Source organism: Rhinatrema bivittatum, chromosome 17 (genome assembly GCF_901001135.1).
Source record: "Rhinatrema bivittatum chromosome 17, aRhiBiv1.1, whole genome shotgun sequence".
Lineage (NCBI taxonomy): Eukaryota > Metazoa > Chordata > Amphibia > Gymnophiona > Rhinatrematidae > Rhinatrema > Rhinatrema bivittatum.
Genome location: NC_042631.1, coordinates 47155990 through 47177872, shown reverse-complemented (window position 1 = coordinate 47177872; position 21883 = coordinate 47155990).

Sequence of the window (21883 nt, the reverse complement as noted above, 5' to 3'; positions counted from 1 at the left end):
TTTTAGTCTATTGAGCTAAAAGAAAGCTCAGATAAGATGTTATGTTTCAGGGAAGGCTTGGGCAAAAAGCCAAGTCTTGAGTTTTTTCCGGAAGGTAGTCAGGCAGGGTTCCAGTCGTAGATCCGTCGGCAGGTTATTCCAGATGGTGGGGCCAGCTGTGGAAAGTGCCCGCTCTCTCGTGGAGGTTAGTCGAGTGAATTTAGTTGGGGGAACTTGAAGGGTTCCTTTGAGAGCCTCTCTGATGGGTCTTGCAGATGTGTATGGTTTGAGTGGTAACTGAAGGTCTAAAGGAAGTTGGTTGTGTGTGGATTTGTGGATGATGGTGAGAGCTTTGTGCCAAATTCTGTATTTAATAGGTAACCAGTGTAGGTTTCTAAGTATCGGGGTGATGTGAGTTCTCCGGTTAGTGTTGGTTAAAATCCTGGCTGCTGAGTTCTGGAGCATCTGTAGAGGTCTGGTGGCGGAGATCGGAAGTCCTAAGAGGAGAGTGTTGCAGTAGTCGATTTTGGAGAAAATCGTTGACTGTAGCACTGTTCTGAAGTCCTGGAGGTGGAGGAGGGGTTTGAGTCTTTTCATAACTTGTAGCTTAAAGAAACAGTCCTTCGTAATATTGTTAATTGATTTTTTTAGATTTAATTGGTTATCAATGGTGACTCCTAAATCTCTGACTTGAGTAGTCTGAGGGATAGAGGTTGTCTGGTCGTGGCTGGTAGAATGGTCGGGGGAGATGAGAAGAATTTCTGTTTTGGCTGCATTGAGTACCAGGTTTAGGCTGGTAAGTAGGTGGTTAATGGACTTGAGGCAGTTTTCCCAGAAAGATAGCGTTTTTGGAAGGGATTCTTTTATAGGGATCAAGATCTGCACGTCGTCAGCATATAAATAGTGGGTTAGGTTGAGGTTTGTGAGTAGTAGTAGTAGTAGTAGTAGTAGTAGTAGGTAGATATTAAAGAGACTAGAAGATTGAGCATCCAAATGGCTGATGAAATTTAATGTGGACAAGTGCAAAGTGATGCATATAGAGAAAAATAACCCTTGCTGTAGTTACACAACGTTAGGTTCTATCTTAGGAGTTACCACCCAGGAAAGAGATCTAGGCGTCATAGTGGATAATACATTGAAATTGTTGGCTCAGTGTGCTGTGGTGATCAAAAAAGCAATGTTAGGAATTGTTAGGAAGGGAATGGTGAATAAAACGGAAAATGTCATAATGCCTCTGTATCGCTCCATGGTGAGACCGCACCTTGAATACTGTGTACAATTCTGGTCACCGCATCTCAAAAAAGATATAGCTGTACTGGAAAAAGTGCAGAGAAGGGCAACCAAAATGGTAAGGAGCATGGAATGGCTGCCCTATAAGGAAAGGCTAAAGAAGTTAGGGCTTTTCAGCTTGGAGAAGAGACAACTGGGGGGGGGGGGGATATGATAGAAGTCTACAAAATCATGAAAGGACTTGAACAAGTTAATGTAAATCGGTTATTTCCTCTCTCAGATAATAGAAGGACCAGGGAGCAGTCCATGAAGTTAGCAAGAAGCTCATTTAAAAAGATTGAAAAAAATTATTTTTCACTCATTGCATAGTTAAGTTCTGGAATTCATTGCCAGAGGATGTGGTTACAGCATTTAGTGTAACTGGGTTTAAAAAAGGGTTGGATAAATTCCTCGAGGATAAATCCATAAACTGCTATTATGGTAACTAATAAGCATTAGTAGTTTGTGATCTATCTAATATTTGGGTACTTGCCAGGTACTCATGACTTGGATTGGCCATTGTTTGAAACAGGTTACTGGGCTTGATGAACCCTTGGTCTGACCCAGTATGGCATTTCTTATGTTTTAATATTTAATTAATAATTTTAAAAGAAATTAACATCGGCTACATCTGTGAGACTTGGCACATTATTGCGCCGTCTCACAAAGAAAAAATTGAGTGTGGGTATCACCAGGATATCCAGGGATGAGGCTCCTCAAGGAAAAAAGAAAGCTGCAGTTTAAAGTTAATCTCATTATTTTGCTGAAGCAGCAAACATGTGTGAGATGCAGCTACTGCTCGTTGGCTGAAACAATCAGGTTTAGTCTCTGAATGGCTTACAGTTGCTGGACAGCTGGCATGTTTCTGGCACAGCTGATGTTCCAAGTTTGTTAGTCTAATAGTCTAAAATCTGTAGCTTTAGCCGCAATTTACCGAAAGTTGCAACTATCAGTTTACTCAACACATAATTAAGCTCTGGAATTCGTTGCCAGAGGATGTGGTGAAAGCTATTAGTATAGCTGCGTTTAAAAAAGGTTTGGCCAAGCTCCTGGAGGAAAAGTCCATAAATCATTATTAAGGTGGAGTTGCTAAAATCCACTTGTTATCCATGGGATAAGCAGCCTGAAATCTATCTACTCCTTGGAATCCTGCCAGGTACCTGTGACCTGGCTTGGCCACTGTTGGAAACAGGATGCTGGGCTTGATGGACCCTTGGTCTGACCCAGTATGGCATGTTCTTATGGCTATTGCTCATCCTGTCCTAGTTCCAGGTCTTAGGTGTACAATTCAGACCTGTGGCAAAGATTTTTGTCTTGCATGCTTTCTTATATTTATTGAACAAACATTTACTGCTGTTGTGGTATCTCTTACAGCAATGTTCCTTATGATTAGGAGAGACACAAAAGGATCCTATTATGTTATCCCTGAAATGCCCTGAGTAGCAGATGCCATAGCGATTTGATGATGCCTTGGGCCAGACTCTTTCCCCAGATGTTGCCAGATTCAGTAAGAATCAACATGAGCAAAAGCAATACAATAGACATTTCTGCAATGTCATAAAAAGCTGAAGTGCGACCTTGCTGGAGGAATGTGGCAGGAAAGTAACCCAATTAAGACCAGAGGACAATGCTATGGTAGAAATGCTGCAAGCCTGGTTGCACACAGTCTTGGGGAAAGGGTCAGGGTCAGGGGTTAAGTTGGACCAAAGGAAAGTCAATCAAGGGTCAGTTAAAAGTTACATTGTTTTGGAGAGGTGGATAATAGAAAGTTTATTGTCAGAGCTTTCTCATTTGGGGGTCTAACAGGCGATTCTAATTGACTTGGATGGGCAATTGTTAGAGATAAAATGCTGGGCTCAGTGGACCACTGGTCTGATCTAACTTGGCCCAGTTTCTGTTCTAACGGACCTGCATTCTGAGGAAGAAGCTAAAATCCAGTAAATCCTGCAAGTCAAACTGCTGTCTTTTTCAGTTGTTAATCCTAAGAGATGACTGTCATGGCCACTGTTAAACTGGATAACATAGAAGTGGTTTTCTCAGTATCACATGGGAGTCAAAAGATCCACACAGGACCCTCTGGCACCACAGAGAATGACTGTTGGCATAGCACCTGGTCAGACTTTAGTTGTTGTCTCTGGGTTCAGTCTCAGGCATACAAATTAATTTATTTATTTATTTAGAAATTCTTCTATACCGAGAGCCGTTTGCACATCGTATCGGTTTACATGTAACCAATAACAATTAGGCAGAGCCCTTACAAAGAACAATAAACAATTATATGAGGGAAAAGAACAGTAAAACGATATGTTTACTGTTTTTTTTACTGTATTTTTTCTTGAGCCTTGATGATGTAACATTCAGCACAACAGCTCTCCCCCATGACTGGTGGGGTCCAATGACCTCTGCTTTATTATTAACAAAATGCACAATACTTCAATTCAGTATCTGAGGTGGATGAAGTTTCTGGTCTTTCTGGCCACATCTTCTCACTGTTGTCTTGGCCACTTAGAGTTAAGGTGATTTATTTAAACCACAAATACATTAGATAGCAGTAATCCAAAAGACAGCTTACAGCATAACACTCACATAGACCTCCGGAGTCGTCGGACTTTACTGATTACAGATCTGGAACGGTTCCCACTGAAAAGCGAGAGATTCAGCAGCCAGGCAACCTTCCCACACACGGCACACTCCAAATACACACAATAAAAGGGAGTAACAACCTAGACTAAACAATGAATTGTGTAGACTAGCCAGGGAAAGTTATGTTTGTGACATCCAGAGGCCCAGGGAGGTCAGGGGATCTGTGAGGGGTTGGTAGGGGTGGTAGAGCTGAGCGGTTGTGCGGATGGGCAGACTAAATAAGCCACATGGTCTTTTTCTGCAGTTGCTGCATGTTTCTGTGTAAGACACGGCAGTTACGTAGGCAAGAAAGCTGAAGCCTTTCTTGCCATTATCATGAAGGAACTGCAACCCCTAAAAAGGTATTAATGACAGAGAATTAGAGCTAAAACAGAGGTGACGCCACCCAGATCAATTGTTTGCATTTGAAAAGAGAGTAGATGGACTGGAGGAAAGGACTTCCTGATTAGAAGATATCGTGAGACCCCTGTAGGGCAAAGTCAAAATCATTGCTGAACCTAAAAAGGGACTTTTAAAGATGTAAATAAGAGTTCAAGAAACCATGTGAGAATTTTGGGGATTCCAGAGGATCCAGTGAACTATTTGGAGCCATTTCTGCCAAAGCTCCTGGAAATTCAGTTTACGAAGGACTTTGATAGTGAACGAGTGCACACAGCGCCTTCCCTTAACAACAACTCCAATCCAGCCTCACACCCATCTATGAGAAAAAATGGCAGGGGAGAGGCTGGACTGGAAGCAGAGGGGCTCTTCAGGAACAGCTCTGCAAATAGGGGGACTGCTTTAGAAAAACAATTTACTTCCTATTAGGAGGTGAAGATTGGAAACAGAATGAGCTGAACTGCTACAGATCTGCACAACCAGCAGAATACCTCACCTTGGTCACACATACAGAGCAGCTGACCACAAAGGAGAAGAATAAATATGCAGACAAAACCCCCAGGAAGCCAGAATCTGTATGCAATGCAATTCTAGAGAAATAGAAACAGAAATGCATTTATGGAATACAAAGATATCAGAGATGCACATTTCCCACAGCTGACAGAAAATCAAAGACTTTGATTAAAAGAATAAGCAAAAAAATCCTATTATCATACTGAGGGAACCAGGAGAAAGAGCTATGGCAGGAAAATATGTAATAGCCTGCCAAGCAGGAGGGGTCACCAACTTAACATGTCCACAGACTTCTCAGAAAAGTTCAACATGAAAAAGTATTACATTAATAGTGAGTCTTAAGTCAGGATGCCTTCTATCCAGATAACCGGTCCCTTGACACAGACCCTGTTTCAAGATAACTGTATCAGGACAGACCTCTGGTCGGAGCTTCAAAATGTCACAGAGACAAAATAGAATGGCATAAAATGTATTCAGAAAAATTGGAGTTATTCTCAGGGCATTCCGGGGTGGAGTTAAATTAGGAGGTCATTTATCAAATTGCTTTATGGCATTTTCGCATGCAAAAAAGCCTTAACGCATGCGAAAAGCACCATAACGCATGGTGCGATGCTAATTTGGAAAAGGGGGAGGAGTTTGGGGCGGGATTTTTGCGAAGCCATATCGCACAGTTTTAACACGGAAATTGACTACACCTTTTTCATTTGCTTTAGGCTGTGTGATGTGGCTATATCGCACTTTGGAATCTTTTCGCAAATAGCGTTTTCAGTTACCCAGGTAGAGAGTCCATCAAGCTAGGTTGGGAGAACATTGTACAAATCTCATCTTTGTGTGAGTTTCCTCACTCCGAAGTACCTCAGATCTTCACAAGAGAGCACTGTTCTGTTCGTACGTCTGACTCTGAATGTCAAAGGGGCCCCTAACCTCTACACTATTGCCTAAACCTCACCTCGAGTTACTAGGTGGGCCTCATATAGCTAGGCTCGCTCTCTCTCTCCCCCCCCAGTGGTTGTAGGTAGGAATTGCAACAAGCCTCTCTTTCTAGCGCATGTGATAGTTTGATGAATCCTGGCTTTAGCCGGCTAACTTATCTAACTGATTTTCAGAATTAGCCAAATAGGTTATTTGGCTACGACTGGATGTGCTTCAGAGCAGTGTTAAAGTTATCCAGGTACAGGTACCCGGATAATTTGACTTTAACCAGCTATATTCAAACTGTATAGCTAGTTAAGTTCCTAAAAAGATATTTTAAAAAGTTTGCAGGCTCATAGGTCCAGTCCCCTTCCACCCCACTAAATGCCTGAAAGTAATGCTGGGCATTGCACCCAATCTCCTTCTCCCCCTAAATCTCCCAAAAGAGAGTAGTAGAGTTGTGGGTCTATGGACTGAAAGTCATCTAACACCTCCCCCCCCCCCCCCCCCCCCCCACACACACTTTCTCAAAATATTCTGCTTTTGGGCCCTTCTACAACCTCAACGCTCCTGCCCCACATAGCACCCCTGTACTGCGATCCAGCAACCTGGGCAGTTTTCAATCACACCACTCCTGGCAGCTCCCAGCACTGCTTTGACAGTAAAGCTGGAAGCGTCATTCTGAAAATTGCCTCTTTGATACCATTTTTTATTATATTTCCTTGGCAGTTTCATATCATCCAAAAAAGCATTAGTTTTGTCTTTAGTTATCCGTTTGTCCTTTTTTGCACAATCCCTGGTGAAAATGTGCAAAGATGTCACAGATTTCAAGCTGCACCCCTTGTTCATGAATACCAGATATTATGTTCTTCTGATTCCTAACTTTGAGCCCATAGCTTAACAGTATCTTTGGTTAACCTTCCTAAAAGCAGCTTTGAAACATCAGTGAGCTCTGCCCTTCTTAGTGTAGGCCCACTAACTCTTTGGCTATATACAGTGAAACTCTGCACTAAATGCAGCAAAAGGCATCACTTTGCCTTGGCATGCAAGACAAAAGTAGCATTTGAACTCATCATAAAAGAATGCAATGCAGCAGGAGAGCCGTTTGTAAAAGCAAGTTTAAACCATCTAACTACAGAAACATGGCAACAGATTTTCAATAAGATAAACTTTTCAAAGAAATAATAGCAGGTGACAAGTCCATCAAATTATAGTTGAAACTAGACATGGCCACAGTTAAACATAATCCCACTACACGTGTTTGAGCAAGGAAAGTTTAATAAACCTACTGAACCTAGCCCCTAGAAGCAATTTGGACATGGTGGCAAGCAGTATTGATTTTTTTTAAGAAAAGATACCAGGTAGGGGCCATTGAATGCAATAAATATGTGCACCATGGAATGCAAATACAAGTCCATTAAGCAGACCTTGACATTAAAAATGCTGACAAAATCCCAGTATTAGAATTCCAGCTAATTCAGTAAAAAATATTTGTGGATAACTCCCAGAAAAGAATTCCACCAGAGGTTGCATATTCTGACAAAATAATAAAGGAATGCAAAGATGTTTTTGATGGCCTAGTTCTCCAGCAAATACAAAATTAAAGTGCACAGTGCCAAACCCCTAAAGCATTTGCACCACACAAAATTTCAGTAGCATTGAGAGAAATGCAAGCAAAGAAAAAGCCAGACACAAAACTCTGAGAAAGCTCAGGTCAAACAGTCCTTCTCAATACAGTATTGCACAAAGCTACAGATTCCAGTACGCAACCTCATGCCCAGCACTGCCCATAGTGCACAGTGGACTGCTCCCACTAGCACCACCATTGAAGAGTCATCATAGAACCAAATGGAACCACACCCCCAAGTGTTATCTCAACACCAGCTTTGGATGCTCGGACTCTAACACCCAACCGAATATCTGAGACCAACAGAACATCTGAGAGCTGTAACATTATGTGAGTCACCCACTCTGCTCATCTCGACATCTGGATTATAAATAGAAATTCAGTAATGAAATATAATGCATACTTACTGCTTGTACATATGATTATGGTTACTATTTCAAATTATATGTTTGTTTTCTTTTAAAGATGTACTGACACTAAATAGTATAGTCACTAGACTAAGAAGAAAATTGTCATGCTTATCTTATGCTACACTAATGGCCCCAAGGGCAAAAGGGGGTATTGAGGTCCCAGATTTTAAGCTGGACAATTGGGTGGACCGTCTACACTTTTTAGGCGATTGGTTGAATGCTACTTCCAATTATATGGACTATTGCCTTATTGTAGCACTTTGTGTCCCCTTACATCTGTCTGCTGTGATGCATGCTAGGTCAGTGGATTTGCAGAGTTTTCCAATTTCCTCTAAATTACTTTAGGCAGTTCAGCAGACTTGGGCGACACTTCGAAAGCTCATGTCCTTGCCACTTCATGTGTCCCTACAGCTGCCCTTGCGGGCAAATCCTACATTTCCCTCCTTGACCCTATCAGAAGCGAGGAGCCTGCAGGTGTCTCCAGACTGGATATTACAAAAATTTATCAACCCAAACTTGGGGAAATTGTACTCGTTTGAAGAGTGCAGAGATAAGTTGGGTTCCAAGTGGGACATTTTTTACTTATACGGGCAAATTAAGGCATTTTTTCATGAGCTCATGTCTGCAGAGAAGGGGGAGTTAGAAAACTCTTCATACTCCGCATTGTTGAAACTGTTTATTAACAAGCAGGGGTACCTGTCAAATCTATACTTTTTTCTCCAAAATATAAAATCATATTCCATATATGAAACGCTTGTGACAAAATGGCAGAATGATATTGCAGAAGACCTTGATGCTTATGATACATGATTGCTATGCATCAATTCCCAAATTAACCCTAAATGTAGCTTTCCAAGAGTTACAAACTAGAATTTTTCATAGGACTTTTTTTTCACTTTTGCGAGCTTTTAAAGTGAGCCTTATAACAGAGGATAAATACCTGAAATGTGGCACAGCGGGGTGCCTCTTTGATACACTATTTGTGGCATTGTGAGCCCCTACAAGCTTTTTGGGAATTGATACGGGGCCAGCTTGGGCATATCAGTGGTCTTGTTCTTTTTGAATTTTAAATAACAATATTGGCGATGAGATTGTAAATGTGGAGAACATCCTGTTCCCCTATAAAGTTTGTTTGATTGCAAAAAAGTGTATTCTGCTCCAGTGGCTCAAGGCCGCACGTCCATCGGTGGATATGTGGCTCCCCCTTATGATTGAACTCTTCCAGCTGGAATATGGTTCCCAATATCGACATTTCTCAGAAACGCTTATTTAAGGATGTCTGCTACCTGTTTTCTCAATCTTTGTCAGATTCTTTATGGTTATTGTGTCCTTTTGATGACTGAATATCCAGGGGTCACAGATATCTGGGTACAAAGTGAATTAATTGCTTGCTCCCTCTATCTTTGGTCCTAGCCCGCTGCTCCCTCTTGTGAGTAATTACAGTTCACATTATGCTTCAGCTTCCCTTGCTGTTCTTTCATAAATACGAGGGGGGGGGGGGTGTGTGAAGGGATGGGTAAATATCTATTAAACTCTTTTTAGGAATACCATCTTGTTTCAGTACTGTTTTGTTGGATTTGTATATATAAATTGTATTCCTCAATAAAGATATATTGAAAGAAAAAGAAAGAATTGTGGTATTCTACTAGGAGACCTACTGTATGTATCCAAAGAGAGTGATTCATTCCTTGCACCAGGGTGTGAATAGATGGCTTAAAAATATGTTTCCAGTGTCTGTCTTTAATCTAAATAAACCAAAGACCACCTGGGCTACATAAACAGACCACCTGGGCTACATAAATAGACAGTAGTTAAGATATATGGCCAGAATGTTCTCTTTCACCCTTTAACAGATGGCTAGGTACAGTGGAATCTGTAATAGAGTTGACAATAGGAACTTTTACTAGAAGAAAAGTATCAGAGCAAAGCAGAAAAAACCAATTGCAGTTAGGCAAGGCAATGACTCCTACCACTATTGCCATTGTTCCAGATATCACCACAACACAGGCACACACAAGAGGCAAGCCTCTGCACCAAAATACACATGAACTGTCATGGAATTAATTGAACAAGGGAATGATAGATGAAACACAGGTTAGGATTTAAAAAGGTGGATTTTTAGGTGGGATTTGAGTGTTGACGATGAGATGATGAGTATTAGATAGGGCAGAATCAAGAATGGCAGAGGAGAGAGATCATGCAGAGAATAGGAGCAACAGAGCTGAAGTTTTAATGGCTCGTAGTGGGCACTCTAGCATGGAGTTATAGGAAGTGAAAGAAACTAATGGTACTGGAGTAGAGTGATACTATGCAAATTAATCTCACAGAAAAGAGAATGGGTCTCTTTAAATGCAAAGAAGTCACAACCCTGCAAAAGCAAATATCCACATTTACTACTACTAAATATTTATATAATTCTACAAGGTGTAAGCAGCATAGTCCAGACATAGAAGACATGCTCAGTGGTGTTTACAATCTAGTTGACAGATGGACATCAAGGACAGATAGACATTGAGGACAGGGCAACTTTAGTGGATAGATCATTCTCTTCTGGATATACTCTGAAAGAGGACTTGTCTAGTTTTCAATGCCTACCTTGCAATGCCTAGAACATCTCCCTCAGCTTCCACAGAAGATTCAGAAACCCGGAATAAATGGATTACAATAGGCTCTGGAAGAACAAGACCTGTGACCAAAAGCCCCCCAATCTCCCCACTGTGCAGCATTTAGGATATCTGCCCTGATTCCCAGAGTAATCGAGGAATAAATGGATTACATTGGGTTCTGGTAGAACAATACCTGTGACCAAGAACACCCAATTGCCCCTACTGTGCAGCATCCAGTATATCCACCCCTATTCCCATAAAGAAGTTAGAAATCCAGAAATAAATAGATTACAGTGGACATGGGTAGAATAAGGCCTGTGAAGAACAGGCACCCTCTCTCAAAAATGATTCCTTTACCTAATGCCTTTTCAGCATTAGAAAATGAAGATGTTCCAGCAATCCAAAATGAAGCTTTGTCTGAAAGGGAAGAAGATACCCAATGTACCCAGAAACCCTTTAACATTATCAAATGTCATAAAAAGAAAGCTTTGCTGGGACACTTAATTTGAGATTGTAAACATTTCGAAGGGGACACAATAGTTAAATGATTTACAGGATCGTCAGCTGGTAGAAATGCAAACCAGGTAGACCATGCAATTATAGAAGAAAATAATATCAATGGTATCCATCTGGGGATCAATGACCTCACTAGAAAGTACAGTAAGATTTCCAGAATCTAGGGAAGAGGATTAGACATGTAATAATAACTATTGCTTTTTCTGAAGTATTACTTGTTCATTGAAAGAGAAAGGAAAGGCTAAGCTATATGGATTATTTCAATCCATAGCTCAAAACTTGGTACAAAGAAAGTGGTTGTCAGGTTTTTACAGCCTTGGGGCGCCCTCTTGACAGGCCACACACATCCTGATGTCACTGTCTCAGCCACTGCTTGCCCGAGATGCATCCTGCCTGCCCCAACATGATGCGGGACTTCCTTGCAATGCGGATGTTGCTGTCAGCCTCCAGTCTTGCCCCGGGACACTGCACCTTAGGTGCATGTGCCATTGCGCTATATATGTAGGCCCTGCAGTGGGAACCCTAGGGATGGTGCAAGCTGATGACATCAGCACTGGTAGGGTATTTAAACAGGGCCCATGCTCTCAGCCAGCACCATAGCAACAGGTTCTACTGCTGCACAGCACATGTTGCTCATCTGTTCCTGCCTCATCCAGCCTGGTTAAGTTCTTGTAGGAGAAGTCCATTAATTGCTATTAATCAAGTTGATTTAGGGAATGGCCTCTGCTATTACTGGCATCAGTAGCATGGGATCTTCTTAGTATTTGGGTCCTTACCAGGTTCTTGTGGCCTAGTTTGGCCTCTGTTGGAAACAGGATGCTCGGCTTGATGGACTCTTGGTCTGACCCAGCTTGGCAATTTCTTATGTTCTTACCTTGCTCCAGCCTTGCCTTGCTTTTCCTCAGACTGATTTCCTGTACTCTTACCATTGCCTGGACCTCGTCATTGCCTAATCTTCACCTGCCCTGACCATTGCCTGGAGCTTTTCATTGCCTGATCACCACCTGCCCTGACCATTGCTTGGACTTCGTCATTGCTTGATTGCCACCTGATCTGACCATTGCTTGGACCTTGACCATGCCTGTCTTCTGCTGTCCTGACCTCCACTTGGAACCTGACACTGCCTGTACACCTCCTGTCCTGACATCTGCCTGGATACAGACACCTCCGGACCACTGCCTGTCCAGACTCTTATGGGCAGGCAGTGGAAAAGAGGAATTGGATTTAGACAACAACCAAGAGAATCCCAGCTTCTATGTCTGGGGTACTGATATGCAGACATAAGAGAAAAAGCATAGAACTGCTTCTTCAGCCAAGTCCAGCACGTCAAGCAGTACTGAATATTCAAGAAAGCTCGTCACCCCAAGCCTTATGATAACCCAGTAAAAAATGTTGTTAGCTGCAATTTTTATGGGTTATCATAAGGCTTGGGGATAACTGCACAGAGGAGCAGTTACTGGTCTTAAGCAAAATATGGGTGTAACCTGCAGTTACTACCTTAAGAAGCTTGCTGGGTAGACATGATGGACCATTTGGTCCTTTTCTGCCACTGTTTCTATGTTTCTGGACTCCATTCGTTTGCTCACAGGGACTTTGCCAAAGTCCTGATGGCCTAAGAACCCAAAGGCTCAATCTGCAGGAGAAGGGCTTGGAACAGGTGAAGTCAGACCTTAACCCAGATCACGTCTGCCTGATATTGGCTTGGGCCTAGTGGATTCACCTGCTAGTCTCTGTCAACCATGCCACAGCCCAAGGGCTAATGAACTGTGAGAGTTTGCTGAGGCCATGAGCTTGGCAGACTCATCTGCAGCCCAGGCCATACCAGGGTTGGCCCTCAAGGTCCAGTAACAACAGGAACAGCTTCAGCATATTGCCGACCTACTCCAAGGAATAACTGGATGAATACCATATAGTCCAGTCTCCTGGCACCAACATTTCCTATGCCACCTATGCCAGCTGCTGCCCACGTTCTGGGAACAATGCCACACCTGGCACCAGAATCACGATATGATGGAGACCCTAAATACTGCAGAGATTTTTTAAACCAGTGCCTCATGCACTTTGTAATACAGGCCCCCTCTTCATACCACACCAAGATGAAATTCAACCTATCTTTACTGTCTGGCTCTGCACTTGCTTGGGCCTCACTATTTCACATTTCCTGTCACCATTTACACTGATCATAAAAATCTACAATATATGAAACAAGTTCAATGCTTGAACTCATGAAACACTCATTGGTATCTGTTTTTGATCTCAAACTCAAAACATTTAAAAAACAGATACCAACGAGTGTTTCATGAGTTCAAGCATTGAGCTTGTTTCATATATTGTAGATTTTTATGATCAATATAAATGGTGACAGGAAACGTGGCTCTATCTAGCAAGTGGCACCACTTCTCCAGGATCCAATGGAAGAGTCCAACAGTCTTACCTTGGAACGGAGACTGAAGCGAGGGCAGGCGGCGAATAGTCCAAGACCAGAATTAGACAGGTAGTTAGGGCAGATGGCAAACAATCCTAGTCCAGAATCAGGCAGAAGGTCGGAGCAGGCAGTGGGCAATCCAAGTCCAGAATCAGGCAGAAGGTCGGGGAAGGTAGTGAGCAATCCAAGTCCAGAATTAGGTAAAAGGTCGGGGCAGGCAGCGAGCAATCCAAGTCCAGAATCAGGCAGAAGGTCGGGGCAGCGGAGAGGGCATTTAAACCAAGTCCACACTTCCAGCTAGTGCTTCAGCAACAGGTCCTCCTGCTCTGCAGTGTGTGTTGCTCATCTGTTCCTGCCTTGTTCAGTCTCTTCATCCTGCCCTTTCTTGTCTTGCCTGCCCTGCCTTGTGCAGCCTACCTTGCTCCAGCCTTGCCTTTCCTCAGACTGATCTCTGACCTTGCCTAGACATTGCCTAATTGCTGCCTGCTCTGACCATTGCTTGGACTTCGATTGTGTCTGTCTTCCACCCACCCTAACTTCTGCTTGGAACCTGTCACTACCTGTATGCTGCCTGCCCTGACATCTGCCTGGATACTAACACCTCTGGACTGCTGCTCACCCAGACGCTTGGCCTGCTTCTGAGCTCTGTTCATTTGCTTAAAGGGACTTTGCCTAAGTACTGCTGGCCCCAGAACCCAAGGGCTCAACCTGTGGGCAAGGAGTTGGTACAGGTAAAGTCAAACCTCAATCCAGAGCATGTCCGCTTGCGGTCAGCGTGAGCCTAGTGGGTTCTCCTGCTGGACTGTGTCAACCATGCCACAGTCCAAGGGCTCACGAACGTGACAGTGGTTTTGGACACATTGGAGGCTGGGGCCATGTATGGAGCAGTAAAAGGCTATATGGCAAGGATGACCTATATTTATCCATGGCAGGGAAGAGAATCCTAAGCAAGAAATTCAAGCCATACAGCTTTTAAACTAGAGGACAGGAGTGGCAAAAGTTAGCCAATGAAATTGGAATATCACCTGAGTAATACAAGAGATGGAAGGAGAAAATAACAAAATCAATCAGCTCAATATTCCACACTTAAGTAAGAGAGCACAAAAGGGGGTAAATATTTAACGGCAAACTGGCTAAGTAACTTAGCCGGATATAGCTTATCCAGCTAAGTTAAAAGGATATTCAGAGGCATGACCGCTGAATATCCATGTGCAAATGCTACTTAGCTGGATAAGTGTTATCTGGCTAAGTCTAGACGAGCTCAATAGCAGGTTTAGACTTATCTGGCTAAGTCTCAAAATCACTACTTAGCCGGATAGGTTGTCCCGCTAAGTAGCACTGTCCCGATCCACCCACTGCCCACTCCCAAGTTATCCAGATAGCTGGATAAGTGACTTATATGGTTATCTAGCAGCCGCTGAACATAACCAGATATTCAGTGACCACTAGATAGCCAGATAAGTCCTACTTATCTGGCATTTGAATGTCGGTCTCAAGGTAACTAGTAAGAGCAGCAAGTCAAGGGAAAAGAGATAGAAAGATATGGCCACAAATGCTCATAGTCAAATCCCAGATCTGCAGGCCCTAACGGTGAAAACGGATTTGGACATTGTTGCTATTACAGAAACATGGTTCAGTCTCATGATTGGGATATAGCCATACCAGATTTTAACCTGTTAAGGAAGGACAGAGTGTACAGAAAAGAGGAAGGAGTAGCTCTGTATGTCAAAAAACAACATCTAAGCAACTAAAATTTGCCATCCGGGTAGTTTTAATTATTGATCTTTATGGCCATTTATGTCTGCTATGTTGCCATTTAGATAGAAGAAGCTATGAGTGCACAGATATTGAATTTACTGTAATAGATTGATTGCTGTTTTCATAATTTTTAGCTTTAGATGTGTGAATATTATTTATAGTCCGTATGTGAGATTTGATATGCATAAGGTCTTTCTTAATACTATTTATTGATATATTTGTGTATATGTGACTTTTTTTCATTTTATGTTTTCTAATGATCATTTTTATTAACAGCTTTATTTTTTAGCTTTACTGCAACAGCTAATGTTCAGATTGATATACTGATATATGTAGCTGTGAGTATACGATTACAGCATAAAGGTAATGATTTCAGTTTTTTCAAATATTTTTTTAAACAATTTTTTTAGAAAAATGATGTTTGTTTTAAATAATAGCAGTTTTAAATAGAGTGAATGGGTCACGTTGCACAACAATGATTTAAATATGTATGTTATATATGAATACTATGATTATAGACCATTATGGCAGAGTTACATAGAGATAAGCAATTTTCTATTTTTTAGTAGGTTGTTTAATACTTTTTAGCAGATTGATTAATAATTTTTATAGAGCATGTTTGTGGTAATATTTATTGTTCTTGATTGTTTTAGCCCCTGATGCAGCCTTTTGGCGAAACTCAGCTTGTATTTTGAGTCGGGCTTTTCTAATAAAGTCTTTCCACGGTGTAAGGTAGTCCCCTTTGTTTTTTCACCTTGGCTACGTGGGACCACCTTCCGGTTTGTTTCATTGGACTAAAATACAAGGGGCATGGGATACGGAAGAAGCACTATGAGACTGTCCTAAAATAAGAAGATGGCACTTCTATTTACACTGGTGTGGTCTACAGGCTTCCAATTCAAATAGAAGAATTGGACAAAGATCTGATCAAAGACATCCAAAAGGTAGGAAAGAAGAGAAAAGTTTTGCTCAAAGGAGACTTTAATTTGCCAGATGTGGATTAGAGTATCCCTTTTGCATAATCTGCAAGTAGAGAGATAGCGGATGCCCTTCAAGGATCCAAGGCATTATGGTTTCACCGGAGGAAGGTCCTGTCAAATAAATATGATAGATTTTTTTTTTTATTGGATGCCTAGAGAATTAGATCAAGGAAGAGCAACATCATCTTGAAAAAATCCTCCACACACATACGACAGACAAACCACTCAACATACATCAATCACACAGACAAGACAATCTAATATCAGACATGGGCAACTCCAAATGTTTAGAAGTACCATTGAAAGGGCATCAGGACCCAATACGAATTCACCAATCCTAAAATTGTCCTAGAGTCATATAGGAAACCTCCCAGTACATATGGCGATCCAAAAGAATTCACTTAGCTTGTATGGAGCTGGAAAAGGGGGTCCAACATAAGAACATGCCATACTGGGTCAGACCAAGGGTCCATCAAGCCCAGCATCCTGTTTCCAACAGTGGCCAATCCAGGTCATAAGAACCTGGCAAGTATCCAAAAACTAAGTCTATTCCATGTTACCACTGCTAGTAATAGCAGTGGCTATTTTCTAAGTAAACTTAATTAATAGCAGGTAATGGACTTCTCCTCCAAGAACTTATCCAATCCTTTTTTAAACACAGCTACACTAACTGCACTAACCACATCCTCTGGCAACAAATTCCAGAGTTTAATTGTGCGTTGAGTAAAAAAGAACTTTCTCAGATTAGTTTTAAATGTGCCACATGCTAACTTCATGGAGTGCCCCCTAGTCTTTCTATTATCCAAAAGAGTAAATAACTGATTCACATCTACCCGTTCTAGACCTCTCATGATTTTAAACACCTCTATCATATCCCCCCTCAGCAGTCTCTTCTCCAAGCTGAAAAGTCCTAACCTCTTTAGTCTTTCCTCATAGGGGAGCTGTTCCATTCCCCTTACCATTTTGGTAGCCCTTCTCTGTACCTTCTCCATTGCAATTATATCTTTTTTGAGATGCGGCGACCAGAATTGTACACAGTCTTCAAGGTGCGGTCTCACCATGGAGCGATACAGAGGCATTATGACATTTTCCGTTTTATTCACCATTCCCTTTCTAATAATTCCCAACATTCTGTTTGCTTTTTTGACTGCCGCAGCACACTGAACCGATGATTTCAAATGTGCCGTCTGACTATCCCGATGCTGCCACACACCTGCCGACCCAAAGCCAATACTACTAGCACTCACCCCTTTACCTCCCGTAGATCGCTAGTGCCCATCATGACCACTCCCCTCACCCAATTTCTAGGCCTAGCCTCCTTAGTCATTTCTTTATTCAATGCTCAATCCATCCTCAAAAAAGCTCCCATTCTCTATGACCTACTTACTGATAGCAACCCTGACATATGTGCCATCACCAAATCATGGTTAAAAGGCACAGATCATGTATTTATGAATCAGCTCCCCATACAGATCGATATCTTTTCTATCCCACGACCCAAGAAAAGAGGGGGAGGTTTACTCCTAGCTGCTAAAAAACACCTCAACCTCAAACTCCACCTCTCACATCCACCCCCAGACTAGAAATCGGACTGTTTAAATCTAAGGCCCTAAAGATCTGCCTCACCTATGCCCCCCCAGGCCTACTAGAACATGACCCATCCCCCATCATAGAATACATAACAAACAACATTAAACTGGACACCCCACCAGTCATTCTCGGAGACTTCAACCTCCATGTAGACAGTAGCCCTATCACACCAGCCTGTGAAACCCTATTGATCACCCTCCAGGCATTAGGCTTCAAACAGCTCATCACTTCTAGCTACACATAAAGCCAGTCACACCCTCGACCTCCTCTTCATCAACCTTCACATCACATCGCACCCCCACTGCCACCCCAATCCCCTGGTCCGATCACTTCATTATTAATGCCCACCTTTCTACCAACACCCCATCCACAATCTCACATTCGCAAAGTATGACCTATGCCTCCAGTAAGACCATTGCCTTCCGTAAGCACTGTTCTTCGGAAGATATTACCCTTGCCTTCGACAAAGCAGATAAGAACCTGGACCTCACCAGCCCAGACACAGCCTTGCAATCCTGGAACAACATCAACGCCAAGATAGCTGATGAAATCTGTCCCATAATACACAAAAAAATACCACTATCAATTACAGACAAAAAGCCATGGTATACTAATGAACTCAAAATGATCAAGCAGGACCTTAGATCGAAAGAGCGCACATGGCGCAAACAACCTTCCCCCACTCACAAATCAATATACAAACACACTTTGCACAATTATCGTCAAGCCACCGTCCAAGCCAAAAAAGACTTCTACGTGACAAAAATCCACAACTACCAATTCAACTCTAATGTTCTTTTCTCATATGTTGCTGAGCTCACTACGCCCCCACTCCCCAACAGAAAACTCTAAGGAAAAGTGCATAGAACTTGCTAAATTCTTCAAGAATAAAATTGACAACATTCTCCTTAGATTCCCTTCCAAGCCCTCCCCCACCTCTCCCCTACCTACTAAAACCAATGGATTCAATTTTCAATCCTTCGACAATACGTCTACCCTGGAGATAGAAACTATACTAAAAAAGATGAAACCCGCCTCCCACACTGCTGACATCATCCCCTCTAAAACCCTCCTCTCCATTCCCACCTCCATAACCAAACTCCTAGTTGATCTAATCAACTGCTCACTTACATTTGGCAAAGTCCCAGACCCACTTCATCAAGCCCCTCCTTAAAAAACTCACCTTAGACCCCTCCAACTACCGGCTCATATCCAACCTTCCTTTTGTCGCCTGTATGACATAGTGAGGGCAAAGGTAGCGCCGGCGCCATTTTGAAGATTGGCAATACGGCCCACGTGCAGGAGGTCGCTCCCGGACCCCCGCTGGACTTTTGGCAAGTCTTGTGGGGGTCAGGAGGCCCCCCCAAGCTGGCCAAATGTCCCTGGGGGTCCAGCGGGGGTCCGGGGGCGATCTCCTGCATGCGTGACGTCAGGAGCCAGGAACCAAAATGGCGCCGGCGCTACCTTTGCCCTGTCACATGATAAGGGCAAAGGGCCACTGGCGCCATTTCTCAACGCAGTCGTGGCCAGAGAGCTGGAGATCGCGTTGGGACCCCCCACTGGACCCCAGGTAATTTAAAACATTTGGGGGGGGGTTCGGGAGGGTGGGGGATTTGTTTTAAAGGTTTGGGGTGGGTTTAGGGTTTTTTTGGTGTGCCGGTTTTCCCGCGCCCTATTTAACGATACAATACAAATGCCCCTGACGATAAATCGGGGGCATTTGTATTGTATCGTGCACTCTAACGATTTTGGACGATTTTAAAATTATCTGACGATAATTTTAATCGTTCAAAAACGATTCACATCCCTACATACTAATGACTGCTGATTGTCATAGAACCTCCCATAAGACTGGAAGACGGAACTACCTTACTGACTCAAGAAGGGGGCAATTTGTTGCACCCAATGCTGTCGATGCTCAACCGCACAGCTTGGATGTTGAGCACTTGATCCTAGCTTCATGGCCTTTACCCGATTCAATTCAAACCATCCTCCTCTCAGCTAGAAAGCCATCCATGAGACGCAATTATTCATTTAAATGGAAGTGTTAAGCACAATGGTGTGCAGCGCACACCTTGGACCTGTCCACTTGCAAACCTCGGTCTTTATTACCATACCTGCATCATCTATCGCAGACTTGATTGGCGACCATATCTGTCTGAGTTCATCTCAGCACCATTGCTGCCTACCACTACCCTGAAAATGGAGCACCCATTTCTATGCATCTGCTGGTCTTCAAACTCATGAAGGGGTTTTTGCATCTCGGCTCACTAATCAAAAAGCCACCAGTGTCCTGGGACATTAACATTGTTCTTATCTTGCTAATGAAGGCTCCTTTTGATCCTCTTCAGATTACATCACTGAAGAAATTAACTTGCAAAGTCCTTTTTCTGGTGGCAGTCACCTCCGCATCAGAGTAGCTACAAGGTTTGGTTCATTACCATTCTTATTTGCAATTTTCCATGACAAGATGGCTCTCCGAACAAATCCAAAGTTCCTGCCAAAAGTGGTCTCAGTGTTTCACTTGAATCAATTGATAACTCTCCCTACCTTCAACCCAAAGTCTCATGTCCATGAGCGTGAAACGCTGTTGCACACTCTGGATTGCAAAAGATCACTGGCATACTACAATCACTGGACACAGTCCCACTAGCAAACACTTCAACTTTTTGTCTCCTATGAACCAAATAAGATAGGCATGCCTGTTGCAAAATGAATGCTTTCAAACTGGTTGATCCAATACTGTTACACAATGATTGAATTTGAATTCACAAGTTTGGTCAAAGCCTAACAAATTTGATTAACAGCTTCCTCCATCGTGCATGAGAAAGAAGTATCCATTGAAGACATCTGTAAAACAGCGACTTGGTCGTCTATCCACACATTTGCCTCCCAGTATTGTCTGAATACCCTGGCTTCTATGCACAGTGCAGTGGGATAGGCAATATTGCACCACACAGTTTCCAAATAGTCTGCCCTCCACTGTGGAGTCCAAGTTGCTATATTGACATGCTGCAATGCAATCCTCAGCTTGGTACTCCTCACCAGCGGTATATCCATGGATGGGCCTGGGTGAGCCATGGCCCACCCACTTTGGGCTCAGGCCCACCCAATTAGTGTTGCCGAATGGCCCAAGAAGAAGCCCTGACGTGGGGCTGTAGCAGATATGCCAACCAAGAGGAGGAAAAGGCCTGCGAGTGCTGGTGGACCCCATCCCACTGGTGGCCAAGAAGTGGAGCAGGCCCATGAGGCCGCTAGTGGACCAATCTCACTGGCAGCCGAGGAGCAGGACCAGGAAGCCAGCGGTTGAAGAAAAAAAAACCCTCATTGGAAAGTGCTCATTCCCCTGCTCCTCCACTCGTGCTGGCCCTGCAGCATTCAAAACAAATGCGGCCAGTAAGTGCTCTGTGCTGATCTCATGTATCGCAAAATCAGCATAAAGGACATGCTAGCCCCATGAGTTTTGAATATTGTGGGCAGGCACATGAGGATCAGCAGCAGCAGAATAGGCTCCATTTTTTGCTCCCAATGGGGAGCCGGCCTGTGTTTTGAGTTTGTCTCTGTGTGTGTGTATGTGAATGATAGCTTGCCTAAGGGGGGAGGGGGCTGAATTGAATGGGAGCCTGCCTGGGTTAGAGTATGTATTTGGATGGTAGCCTGCCTGGGTTAGAGTATGTATTTGGATGGTAGCCTGCCTGGGGATGTGTGAATGGTATTCTGCCTGGGGAGTGTGTGTCTGTGTGTGTGTGTGAATAGTAGCCTGCTTGGGTGTGTGTTTGCGTGTGAGTGTGTGTGTATGTGTGCAAGTGCATGTGTGTGTGAATGTTAGTGTTGTGTTCGTGCCTGCTCTTGCCCTCGCTCCACCCTCTCTACCTCTGAGGCGCTCCCTTCGAGTCTGATGGACAGTTGCTGCCGCGGCTTCTCCTCACCGTTTCTTCCCGGAGTCCCCGGGCTGGCCTGACACTGTGGATCCGCCATGTTCTTGATGATGTAGGGCGCGCGCGCACGCGCGCTCCGAAGTTTGTACCAGCAAGGGCGCGAACCTCGGGGGCGTCCCCGCTTCCAACATAAAAGGTCTTTGCTTACGCTTACGAATCAAGTTAGCAAGGGATTGATTGCGGGGATCATCTCAACCTGCTTCATTCTCCGCTGCTCTGCCTCTTCGAACTTACCAGGGGTACCCGCTCCTCGGGGGCCCCGCTCTCTCTTCTTGTTTTCAGATTGCTAAGACGGGATCCGGTATTCGCTCCTTGAGGGCCTATGTCCCTGAACGCTTA